Raw genomic sequence first — 13639 nt, 5'->3', positions numbered from 1 at the left:
CCTCGTGGGCGTGATTTGTTGGACTTCCCTGTGGCCTCGCTCTCCTTGCCTTTAATTGCTGCGGGGATCACTGGGCGGCAGGGACAGAATGGACTCCAGAGATTGTGGTTCCACCGCTGCTTCCCAAACTGGCTTTTCTCCTCATGCGCCCGCTCGCCAAGCACTCCCAAATTCCCCCATTTGCTACCCTCTCACCCCACACCTCGCCTGGGTAATGGAATCAAAAACAAGCGCTTCTCTCCAAAGATAGACACTCATTTCCAAGAGGAGGCTGGGTTGACTCTGTCGCTCTTGAGTGGGTAGTTTGGAAATGGTTGAAAAAGCCAGCACACCAATCGTCTAACACTCTTCTCATTTCTCCCCTTGTATCCTTACTTTTCCTTTTACCTCCTGTAAAACGTCCCTCATATCTCCTCCTTTCTCATCTCCTTTTCAGTGGATTCCCTTTCCTTCTCTTTCTTGTCCTTTCCACTGAGCTACTGTCCTTTCCGTTGGCCTCTTTGCCCCTGGTTTCTTTTCCAGTGGCTTCCTTTCCTCTAACTTTATTCCTTTCCTTCCTGCCTACCTCTTTCTTTTTGCTGGCTTCCTTTCCTTTGCTTTCCTTTCCACTGGCTTTTCCTCTTCTCCTAACCGCTTCCTTTCCTTTCCATTGGCTCCCTTGCTTCTCTTTTCCTTTCCGCTGGTTTCCTTCACCCCCCTCCTAATCTCAGCCGAGCACTGGGAGCAGATAAGGCTTATTTAGTGTTTGGAGTTTCCCCTCTGTCCTACTGGCACTAGAACATCTCCTACCAGGCCAAGGTAGATGAGGACAGCAGATACATAGCAGGGAGTTTTTTGTGTATGGAGGATTTGATCGCATCCTGATCACTAAACACAGAAACACACACTCTGACTCGGGGTCACATACACTCGGATCAGACATACACTACTTCTGGCTAGGGGTGTAAATCAAACATTCATCACGATGTGATATTATATTGATTCTTGGGACAACGATACAATATTTACCGATATCAAAGTCTGCCACGATACGATGTCGATTCGATTCAATTCAGGGGCCTGCGACCGATACAATGTAGTACCATAAGCCTATTTAACACAATCAGTTACATTTATATACATTTACAAAAAGCAACTAAAATATGATTTGAAGAATGTCATTACTAAGCTCTTCCAGACATTGCATTAAAAAAACAAACTACTCTTTTTAATAAAAAGAATAAATACAAAGTGGGAATTTTAAAATAAAGGCGCATGTCATAGATGATGATATGTATCGATGTGTTCACTTTGTATCGATCATATAATAACAGCATTTCACTGTTGTTGGTCAGTTAAATGATCCAATTCTGGAGCTACTGGAGCTGCTTGTTGAACAAGATAGAGTGTATAAATAAGACAGATCTGGAGTTGCTAGGAAGCACCTATAATAGAGCTAAGCTAGCAGTTCCCCCAACCTCATGTAGCGATCTCTGAATGAACTTTATCTTCTCCTCTAACTCCCTGTAGAAAAGCACAGAAAGTGTACGAGTACTTCTTTAAACATGGTCAAATTCAAAGATGTTTAATGCGTGCACAAAAAGAACATCCTAGCTGATTTTATCCAAAGATATCTAAAGGCTGTTGTTATCAGTTCTGAAGAAAAAAAAACATGTAGCCCTAAGTTGACCCCATATAGGGTTAAGATGCACACAGATGAGGAAAGCAGCAGCTGCTCTGGTTTTTGTGATTAGAGCAGTGCTTTAGTGATTTGGCAAGATGCTCTGGTGATAAACAAGTGATTATGTACATGATCCACTCCAGCCATCCCCCTCCTCCATCATCTCCCTTCTACCCCCCAAAAGATAACATGTTGGATCTGTGTGTGTCTGAGTCTCCGATTCGATGCCGCGATTCAACGGAGGCTCTGGAGAGAGACTACCTCGGAGGGGAGGCCTACACGGGTAAGCATTTAAAAACACTAATCTCCCAAAATCACCAACACTCCCAGATAACCCGTCTGCTTGGGCAGTGATCAGGCATGGAGATTATGGATATGTCAGATTGGGGGGGTTTGAAATAGATATGGAGAGTTCTGCTCCAAAACGGAAATGATCCAGTATCCAAAATCTCGCTGAGAAAAAAATAAAGTCTGAGAATAGGCCTACTGTCCCATCTAAACTCACTAACATGCCCCCAATTCAACTTCCCTGTTTGGAAACTCCACCTGCAGAAAGTGACAGTTAAGCTATTTAGTTTGTCTTGCTAACTAGTGAGCGTGCATTTTGTCTACAGAAATGACACCATTTCTCAGGATATTTTTGGTGTAGGAGTCCTTGAAATTATCTCTAAATTATACTTAGTCCTGAACTTTAGGTTCATAATTCACAAGTTAATAATGTCCTTAAAGTGTCTTGACTTTTAAGCTGTATTTGATGACTCTATCGTGTTCCATCACCTTGTTTTGTACATTACTGCACCACCAGATCACACACATTACATTTGCTTTTATCCAAAGCGACTTACAATTGCTATATATATCAGAGGTCGCACGCCTCTGGAGCAACTAGGGGTTAAGTTGATGTATTGCTGTGGGAATCGAACCCAGGTCTCCCACACCAAAGGCATGTGTCATATCCACTGCACCACCACCACCTCATCACCACACACACATTGTTGTGATCTGTTGTCGGGCTCGGTATTCCCCGATAGCCTTAAATCAGACAATACTGACACATTCACAGAGTTGAATGTTAGAAGTTCTCCGTAAAAGTTCATCTTTTCTTTTTGTTTTGTTTAAAAGGTTATTGTTTTTGGCCTTTACTGTCTGTATTGATAGGACAGATCAAGTGCGGAAAGTGGGAGCGAGGGGGGTGACGACATACAGCAAAGGGCCGCAGGTTGGACTGGAAGGAAGGACTGAGCCTCTATACATGGGGCGCACGCTCAACCAGGTAAGCTAACCAAGCGCCCCAAGTCCATGTGTTTTTTTTTTTAACCGTGGAGAAACTTTGAAGGATTCCAGAAACTTCTTGCTGCGAGGACTAACCACTAACCAGTGAGCTGAAATGCTGCTCCATTACATGCTTGTGTGTTTCTGTAGATCATATATCCTCTACTTAACATTTGTCGTCATTTATAATTCATGTCAAAGGAGACTAGCCTCTATTCAAACGCTAATAGCAGTAAATTAAGTGACATATAGTTGAAGAAGGAACATGTTATTTTTGGAAAAAAAAGCATGAATTGTGGTTCTTCCTTTAAAAAGGGTGGTGCGAAAATAACATCAGTTTGATGTAATTTAGTCTGGTATATGCTGAATTATGCCATAAAGGTTTATGTCAGGTGGAGAAATTGATTTCAGGTGTGCTTTTTTCTCCACTACATGCTTGATTCTGTCATTTTTCAGCCCGTCTTTCTGCCATTAGGTCATGCTGTACCGCTGCTCTGATCCGTACAATGGATACAGGCTCCATGTTTTGGTTGGGCCTCAGGTAAGCACCAACCAAGCAAAGGCTTCCAAAAAAAAAAAAAGGCCTTTCTCATGTTACTACCAGAGCGTGGCGTAACCGCAGCACAGACAAAACACCCACAAAAATCTAAAGCTGATCAGCATCAAAGCCGCCACTCCTCCATCTTCTCTCTCTGTTCTCCGCCATCGCTCCTTTCACACAAACCCAGCTTCACCCAACTGTTTCCCCGTCCTCTCCCTGACCTCGCATCGCTGTTTTTATCCACTGATTATCAACGGCCGTAACTGGTTCACCCCCCTCGTCTTCTTTTCTCTTTGCTCATCCCTCTTTTACTCCGTGTGTGGGCTGCAGCTCAACAGGAGGTCGTCCACAGGTAACTCAGTGGAGCAGGCCCGCAATGCTAATGCGCAGAGAAGAAGAAGAAAGAGGGGGGGGAGTAGAAGAGAGTAGTAGGATTGGGGCGGGGTGTGGGGGTGGGGGTCTAACAACACACCATCATCATCATCACCATCATCATCAGAGCCTTAATCAAGCCCGGTTACATCTCAAACCAGCCTTGAATGTTTGCCGCTCGTAATAATGTGCACCTTCTGTCTAATTTGACCATTATTCAGGCCTGTCAGACCGCAATTATTTAGAGCTTATCTCTCTCGCACACCGAATGACGCGTTTGTCACGCTTTTGCCACACACACACACACACACACACACACACACACACACACGACGGCAGGCAAGGCGCTTTAGAAATTCCATTGATGCCTGCATGCGATAGGACCTGCTGCCCCCATTTCACCCCCCGAACCTCCCGCCTCCCCCCCCCCCCTTCATCATTACTGCATTGATTACCTTGGTTGGCTTATCATCTACACATATTCAATCTCATCAAGAGAAGCCACACACATGCACGGCGCATATTGTTTACGCGTAGATGGAGATTGCATTGTTGTTTATCCCCCCCGAGTTTGTTTATTCTATTGGCTGATTTGTGTTTGGTAATGTCATCTATCCCCCTCTGGACTTGGAGCCAAGCAGTGGGAAAGAAAAGAAAACACAATCTCTCCACATTCAGATTGGCTGAGAATGGGATGCGTGATATTGGGTTTCTATGATCTTTTGTGAGCCGTAATTTGATGCCATGCAAAAGTGTTTAGCGGAACAAATATAGAAACGTTGTTAAATGATATCATAAATTAGTGATCAGGAGGAAGCGAGCGGAGGGAGGGAGACGGAGATATGTATGCATTTACTGCAGTGATTGGGTTACATTTGCCATAACAAGAACAATGTTCCACAGTCTTTTTTTGACATCCCAATTTAGTTAGTGTTATTTGGAGAACAAACCAGCCATGTAATACACAATAAAAGTTGGAGTAATGAGGTTTTTAGGCAATAAAGGCAATGGATGTGGCCGTTATTAAAGCATCCTTACAATTGTAAAAACAATTCTTATCAACTGGGAAACGCTACATTTTCCGAGGATGAGGAAATGAGGCGGCAAACAAAACTAGCCATCAGATAGCGCGCCTCCTTAATTCTCTCATCCCCTGTTAAATAATATCATTATCATTGCCTAATGACGATGGTGCAGCAGTGCTTATGGAATAAGCCGATTAGGACAGAGACAAACAGCATGGGGCCAGGAAGCACTGCGAGGCCATTTACCACTTCACACGGGACAAATGAGTGTGTCCCCACCATCTTTCCTTCTCTCATTCCCTTTTTCAATCTCCCATCCCCTCCACACACACACTCCAATTCCATTTCTTTACTTTTTTTTTTTTTTTTTTACACCAAGTCATCATGAAGTATTTGATTTCCTCTCCTCCCTCCTCTGTCTCCTTCCCTCTCTCCATTCCACCTCCTTCCTCCACCTCGCCTCCCCCACTACTCCTTTTTCCTTTGTGCGGAGGTAATCGTAGATGCAAAGGGAAGGGGGCCGCGGGGCTCTTATCAGCCCATAACATCTGTTGGCGTGTCAGGTGATGAGATGGAGCGCTCGCGGCCTGCCGGCGGCCTGGACGGCTCCTTTAATGCAGAGAGGGGAGTGTGCAAACAAACAGCGGCTGATAGGGTCTATGCTTGTCACAATCGCTCAGGACCGTGATCTATCTTCCCCCTGCCTTTTCGCTCGCTTTCTTTCCCCCGCTCTCCCTCTCTGTCTCCATCTTCTCCTCTCTTGAGTGCCCATGTTCTTCTTCACTTCCCCCCCCCCCCCAAAGACCTCTCACTTTTGAACCGTGCACCCTCCATTCCTCATTATGCTTCTAGAATTTAACATCTTCTGTTTGTTTCATGATTATGGATGTGTGCACAGCGTTGATCAGGTTGTTGTAATGGTTTTCGGGAGCCTGCAAACAGAGAGGAAAGGGAAGTGGCTGTCTTGACGGTGAGATGCAGCAGATAAGATGGTCAGCGGGACTATCAGTGTAGACTTACAGTACTGTTATCAGGAGCCATGCATGCTCAAAGAAAATGTTTCGGGCCTTATCAACATGCTCATTTCCACAATCATCAGCAGCATCAACAGGGCCAGCACCATCATTATCATCATCATCATATCCATCATCATCACTGTCATTATTAACAGTATTGGCATTGTGACGGAGAAAACCATCAGGATCATTATCAAGGTCATGCATTTTCCTGTCATTTCTACTCAATCTGCCGGTTACTCTGTTTCTGAAAGACGAGAGGTTCAACAGAATTTAAAAAAGGGGCCTTTGGTTTGGTTTGGTGTATTGACAACCTTCTAATGTACAAGTAAATATAGAACCGATCGTTATCTGCCATTAGAAAATAAGAGCTGAATAATAAGGAATGAACTAACTTTTTTTAAAGAAAATAGACGAGGTAAAACAATTCAGACACACAAAAAAAGTCATCAAATCACATCATAAAAGTATTAATAATGTAGAGAAGTTTAGTATAGTCCCCACTACTTATACTGAATGTAATAGATTAAACTTGGGACAATACCAATTACCGTTACTTTTTACTAACTGGGGGCATGCTTCTCGGTGTAACGCAGCTTAAGGCTATAAATTGTAATGCAAAATTAAAATCAATTAAAAACTATTATGAAAAAAAACAAACTATTATGGATCAAACACATCAGGCAGTCAGTAGGGGTGGGCCTCACGATACGATATCATCACGATACTTATGTCACGATACGATATTATTGCGATTTTAAACATATTGCAATATTCTGCGATATATTGCAATTTCCAACTTCCAATTTTTCCCACTTATATGTTTATCTTTTTAGATAAAACAGATGTTGACAAAGATTCCTTTTGGGGATCTTTGTCAACATCTGTTTTATCTAAAAAGATAAATTTCGCCGTTTGTTCATCTCACTTCAATTGTATTGCTGCAAAATGGGAGTGTCAAGCAGACAAACCAAGACCAACACATATAATGAAAGATTGATACTTGGCGTGTATCGATACAGTATTGCCACTGAAAATATCGTGATACTATGCTGTATAGATTTTTCACCCCATACCTAGCAGTCAGTGTCATCATCAATCCAGTGTATTTGAACGGTGTGTAAACACATACAGTACATTATCCAAAGATTTTCAAATTAAGACATATTCATCGATTTCATATGATAAAATGAAATACTTACCAGTCACCTTGTCTACCACACTGCAAGAAGTCTGATGCTGAGAGACCAACAAATACTATTTTAACACAATGTGCAACATTATTTATATGCTTGTTTTGAATGTTATTAGTTTCTTCATTGCGGTATTTGTATTATGATTTGTATTTGGTCTGAATTCCCTTTTTTTTGTATCGTTATGGTTCTGTGCATTTGCCAGCCACTCCATTCTGGTATTGTTCTTGTGACGTGTATTGTACTTTACGGTCGTATGATTCAATTATTCATTTTTGTTAATTTATTTTCTTGATGGTTTGGTTCAAGTCCTATTTATGTAAACTACAGTCAACACATCACTGGATTTAATTAAGTCACAACTGGCTTCCTGCACTCAGGATCTATCCGTTTCATCCTTCTATTCAATATCTAAAGCGGATATTCTGTTCAGGAACGCATTGATCTGGAGCATATCCCAGCATGCAATGGGTGGGAAGCAGAGTACCACCCAGTATGGTCGCAAATGTATCCAATATACAGGAACAAGCATTGAAACCTAGGCAATTAAGAGTAACTTATTCATTCACAAATATGTCACAGCAGGCCCATCAGGCCTTTCTGCAGCGTTTAACACAAGTCTGATAAGCTCTAGAGAACAAAATGTGAATTTGAGGAAGTTGTATGGTTCAGTATATATCAAAAAAGCACAGTTTCACATGAACAACACTTGATAAAGAAGTGTAAATGTGGGATGTTCTTGCTGGTCTTGACGTTCTCAAAATGTTTGAGTCATTATAAGAATAAACCTTTATTACAGCTGGTTAGCTCTAACCATGAGAACTGGTCAAATGAAAATGTGTTTTATGATAAGCTGCAAACCATCCGTCTAGGACTTGTCGAGCAAAAAACGCATCAACACAATCTTTCTTTAGCGATGGGGAAGTCCACATTGTCAAGAAACATTGAAAACTACTTCTTACAGCGAGCCACAGTGTGTTTCAACACAAAATGATAAGAAAAAAAACTGACTCAAATTGGAACTTTAACCCACAGCCAGCAGAGACCCTTTGCGCTCTATCTCATCCCAAATGAAATAGGATTTCATCCCCATGTCTAAGTACTTTACAGGGACTACATCAGCCCCTGTGCTGAACTGTACTGCTCCTTCTGAAGCTACACAACTATAATGTCATTGTCAGATGGCTTGTGGCAGCAAGATCAATAGTTGGTAATTCCTTGGCTCTGAGAGTGAGAGGGTCTGAGAGTCCTCACCCTGCTCTCTCTGTCTGTCTGTCCCCCCCCCGAGCTAGAATGTCCTCTAATGGAGCAGGCCAGATCTAATCACGGCAGTAATTGAAGTTTACTTTGAAGCTTTCAATCTAGGAGAATATTTAAAGACAAAGCCACCATGAAACACTATCTACTGTCCCAGGCCTGATGTGATCTGGATCTAGTGGCCTCTTCAATAATAGATGAGAGTCTCAAACATACTTTTATCCCTCCATTTGTCATGTTTGTGCATTAGATTTAACTTAAGTCAAGATTCAAGGGTCTGAGCGTCAGCTTTTTTGAAGGCCAACGCTAAAGCAGATATTGCAGTACGTGTGTGGCAAAATGGTAAATGGCAAAGCTATGTTTTAAAAGATATTCAACTTGTTTAGGGTTGGTAAGGAGGTTGCTGTGGATCAGTGTTCTGGACAAAAAAAAATCTAAAAAAGGACATTTTCTAGGGCTGTCCTCCACTAAAGAAATTGTTACTTGACTAACAATCATACAATTTTGTCATCACGTCCATAAGTCAAGTCACATGGACAGGGTTTTTCCTGCATAAAGGAATTTTTGGCGCACCCCCAAAGAGGTTTTAGCGAGCCCCAAAGGAAAATCACCAGCACCAAAATGATAAGAATTGAGAATAAAAATGGCAATTCAAATCCTCTCTACATCTGTTTAAGAGCAACTTACCAAACAACGTTGAACAAGCAGAACATAAACTTAAATATGAGCGCTAATCTCAGTTTTACCTCCAGAGTCAGGCTGTATTGGACTATCCCAGTGATTAATTTAAATATTTTTATTTATTGAGGTTTCATTTACTCAAGTATAATATACGGTTTTGTTTTTCAAATTGTCAGAATAAGAGGAAAATGTATAGATTTCTGTCAAATAAGGTAACCGACTCATTGCCTTTACTGTACGCACAGCGCTCATGCCAATTGCCGTCCCCCCCAAAAGCCCATTCTGAGCCAGGTTAAACCCTGCATGGAACAGATTTATCATAAGAAAAGAAGGGGACATTGGCTACTACACAAGGATATACCAAGCTTTGCATAGCAGAATGATAATTGGAATGGGTAACAAATAACCAACTAGTTCTTAATGTATCTAAAACCACAAGCATTGTATTTGGAACAAAAAATCTGTTGTTTAATGAACCTAAATTAAATGTATATGTTGAAGGTATGGCAGTTGAACAGGTACAAAGGACCAAGCTTCTTGGCGTTACAGTGGATAGTAAATTATCCTGGTCTCAACATATTGATGGGGTGGTGAAAAAAATGGGTAGAGGTCTCTCAGTTATAAGGAGATGTTCAAATTTTCTCCACATAAATGTTATGGGAAACGTCATTAAAACGATTGTCCCATCCCATTTGGACTACTGTTCAGGGGTTTGGTCAGGTGCTGCCATATCAATTATAAAGAAATTGCAAATTGCTCAGAATAAGGCTGCACGCTGTTTACTGAGGTGCCCATTCAGATCAAGCGTCGATGCAATGCATGGCTGCCTATCCTGGTTAAGTGTAAGAAATAGATTAACTGTCTCATTGCTCAACTTTACTAGAAATATTTTAGTGATTAAACAGCCGAGGATGTTGTATCAGCATCTTGGTTCTGACAAACATGACTATAGCACTAGGCGTGCTACGGAGGGCAGATTCACATTACCTAAGGTAAGAACAAACAAAGGGAAAAACACCGTAGTACATAGAGCCATGATTAATTGGAATGCAATGCCTAGTCATGTCATTCAAGAAAATAGAAAATCTCAATTCAAAGTATTACTTAAAGAACATCTCCTAGCCGATCAGTACTCTGTATTGGCTAATACTCAATGAATGCTGTTAGTATCATTGAGGGTTTTATGTGTGCATTTGCTTGGTCATATTATCAGTGACCAATGTCATAATCTCATCTCTACATTCTGTGAATAATTTAAACTAGGTCCTGTGTTGTCCTGTGTTGAATGTTGTTATGTCTTGTTATTATTTTGGTTGGTTTTCTTTCAGTGATGTATTGAATGTTGTTTTTTTGGTGGTTGTTTTTAATGTAATGATGCACGGCAATGTATAGCTGCACAAGTTTTCGGGGGACTCCAGGAAGAATAGCTGTGGCTATGGCCCCAGCTAATGGAGATCCCAATAAATCAAAATCAAATTTAGGGCTGCTGCAACTAACGATTATTTTCATAGTCGATTAATCTGTCGATTATTTTCTCGATTAATCGATTAGTTGTTTGATCTATAAAAATGTCAAAACATGGTGAAAAATGTGGATCAGTGTTTCCCAAAGCCTAAGAGGACGTCCTCAAATGTCTTGTTTTGTCCAAAACTCAAAGATATTCAGTTTACTGTCACAAAGGAGGGACGAAACAAGAAGATATTCACATTTAACAAGCTGGCATCAGAGAAATCTGATTTTTTTTTATAAAAAAATGACTCAAACGATTAATCAATTATCAAAATAGTTGGCGATTAATTTAGTAGTTGACAACTAATCCATTCATCGTTGCACCTCTAATCAAATTATATTATGATTATATACTTTCCCCCCAAAAAAAGGTTCAGAGACCACAGGTGGATGCTGGGGTGGAGCTTGTGAAATGCATAACCAACAACAGCAGCAGTAGCAGCCATTAAGTGATTGAAACAAGAGTTTGCAGAGATCCAATAACCGCCTTTAAAGCAAAGGCAACCACCTGCAGGAAAACAATTCAGACAAACATTTGTAACACGCAAACATAAGTTTACCCCACTTGCACAATGTAAATCAACATTAAAAACACATCACACTGCACGTGCAACAATCCAAGCAAAAATGAGCACAGCCACCACAAAGTACAATTAATAACAATGCAATAAAAATGCACATAAGTAGAAAGCAGCCGCATAACGGCAATTATCAGCCGATAAATGCCAAAACATCAACCACAAGCAGATCTGTGAGACAGCAATGAAACCGCCGGAAGCACCGGCAGCATACCAAGATTATTAAGCACACAAACACCAAGCAAACAAACATCAACTGAACAGATCGATAACAGCATCAGTCTGCTACAAAAACCCATTCAGCCCATAACCCCCAAACATGATGATTCACATTCACAGTACCCTAGCACACAAGACAATCAACCAAAAGAAAAATAGTCTCAAGTGAAATACATTTTTAAATTATTATTACTACAATTAACAACAACCGCATAAAAGCATAAATTAGCTAGCAGATCCAAAAAATAGACAGCAGCATCAGAAGCTTCATAGATTTTTCCCAGCACACAAACAGCGATTAAGCAAATCCAACATATAAACATAATACAAGAATCAGCAGTGAAGCAATCATCCCCTGGCATCTCAGCAACATTTTTTTTTTAAGATCATTTTTTGCCCATTTTAGGCCTTTATTTTTATAGGACAGCTGAAGACATGAAAGGGGAGAGAGAGGGGGGAATGGCATGCAGCAAAGGGCCGCAGGTCGCCGTGTCGAGGAGTAAACCTCTAGGTTTGAGATACCGAGGCGCCTATCTCAGCAACACATGCCTGCAGTGACCATGTTATGTAGCATATGACCATTAGCACATGGATATGAGCTTATGGTTGGTAATGTGTGTAGACCTTAGAGTAGGAGCTCTAATACTTTGTTAATATTAAGTGTATGGAGAAAAATGTTAATGTGATAATGTGTGTTTCCTTTAGGGACCGTTCGGTATTTATGGAATGGACCACCGGAGGAAAATAGGGGAGGGTCATGTCTTTTTCTAAATTTTTTTTTGAGGGGAGGGTCACCCAACATTTTTTAGTCTGGGGGGGGGGGTCACCCAACTTTTGTATTCATGAAAACAGCAACATTTCAAAGTGGCTTGTTTGGTGCATATTTATTCATGTAGCTCTTAGTCTCGGCCCTCCTTCGCTAGCATGCTTTTTTTTTTTAGCAGTGGGGCAGGTCTGTCCGAACAACAACCCGACTCGGAAGAAAGCGAACGTTTTGACAATAAACTACATCAACACAACAGTATGTGGAGTTAAACTGGACGGGCCCAATAACCTCTGAATAGTTCTACTTGTTGTTATTGCAACTGCAATGTGAGCAGCAGCCAACAGGGGCAGGATAATTTAAAAGGCAACCGCGACTACATATGCGTCTGCCCTATTTCTGATACCGTGGCGGCAGAAATTTTGCCATGGGGGGCCGCCACTACTAAATCAACATAGAGGAAACACTGATGTTAAGCTATGTTGAGTTTCCCACAACGTGCATATTGTAGGAGAAAAATGGTATGAATGGGCAGCATGCAAGAAAACAGCCATGTTTACATCATTAAAGCCAACATACAACAGCCCACAACAACAACAACAACAACAACAACAACAACAAGCTAATGCACAACCTCAAGCAAGCTCCTTACAGTCATCATACTCAGACATGATGATTCATATTACACCCTCATGTAAATCAATGGCTTGCAGGCCTCATAATGCACACAATGCCAAAAGAAAAATAAGCTCAGTCACAACAAGAAATTAATCTACAATTGGTATGCGGTAAATGGTAATGCAAAAACAGCACATAGAAAGATTAAAGCACCATAAAAGCAGATATTAGCAGCCAACCAACCCAAGATATCAATAACAATTTAGATGTCTGAGAAAAAGCAGACTTCAGCAGCCAAGTACACCAACAGCAACTTAAGAGACAAGACATGACTCAACATAAATGTTAGCAAAAGCAGCTCCTACCTTGCTGAAGTGAAGCATTGATCTCTAGCATCCAAAACAGGGCAGCCAGCAGCAATGTCTTCCTCAAAGAAGTCCTGAAGTAACATAGTGAGACTGTTGGTGACTGGCTGGCTAATTAGCTAGCTTTCTTAAATGTTACATGGGACGTTAGCATCTCCAGCACCAACTACAAATTAAGAGACAAGACACGACTCAACATACATGTTAGCAAAAGCAACTCCTTACTCCTACCTTGCTACAGAGACGGTTTAAAGACTCTTTGCTTGCTGTTAGCCGTTAGCTTAGCAGAGGTCATGGACAGTTAGGTCTCTGTTGGCAGCCATGCCAGCCATGCCAGCAAAGGAGTGGGCGGGGCGTCGACAGTTTAAAGAGCCCGCCTTCCTGCACTGGGGGGTGCGTTTGATATGTTGTAGTCAGTGACAGTCAGACCATTCAGATTTCACAGTAAAGGAAAGTCCATGACAACATGTAAACAATAATGAAGGTGGGGTTTGACATCTATGAAAGGCAAAGTATTTGGGGCTTTATAAATAAAATTGACTAAACACTTAATATCGCTCTTTTCAAAGC

General features: G+C 41.3%; 1 long non-coding RNA gene across 1 annotated transcript in view; it reads right to left on the bottom strand.

The window, feature by feature from the left end:
- LOC116050353 overlaps positions 1–13400 on the bottom strand; it is a 116414-nt gene extending 103014 nt beyond the window's left edge. The window contains exons 1-2 of the long non-coding RNA XR_004896102.1: positions 13301–13400; positions 13070–13143 (exon numbers count right to left, since the gene is read on the bottom strand). This is a non-coding gene — a long non-coding RNA (uncharacterized LOC116050353). The remainder of the gene's footprint in view (positions 1–13069; positions 13144–13300) is intronic.
- Positions 13401–13639: the final 239 nt, after the last annotated feature.

Source organism: Sander lucioperca, chromosome 20 (assembly GCF_008315115.2).
Source record: "Sander lucioperca isolate FBNREF2018 chromosome 20, SLUC_FBN_1.2, whole genome shotgun sequence".
Lineage (NCBI taxonomy): Eukaryota > Metazoa > Chordata > Actinopteri > Perciformes > Percidae > Sander > Sander lucioperca.
Note: the sequence above shows the minus strand (reverse complement) of the source record. Positions and strands in the feature narration are given on the sequence as shown.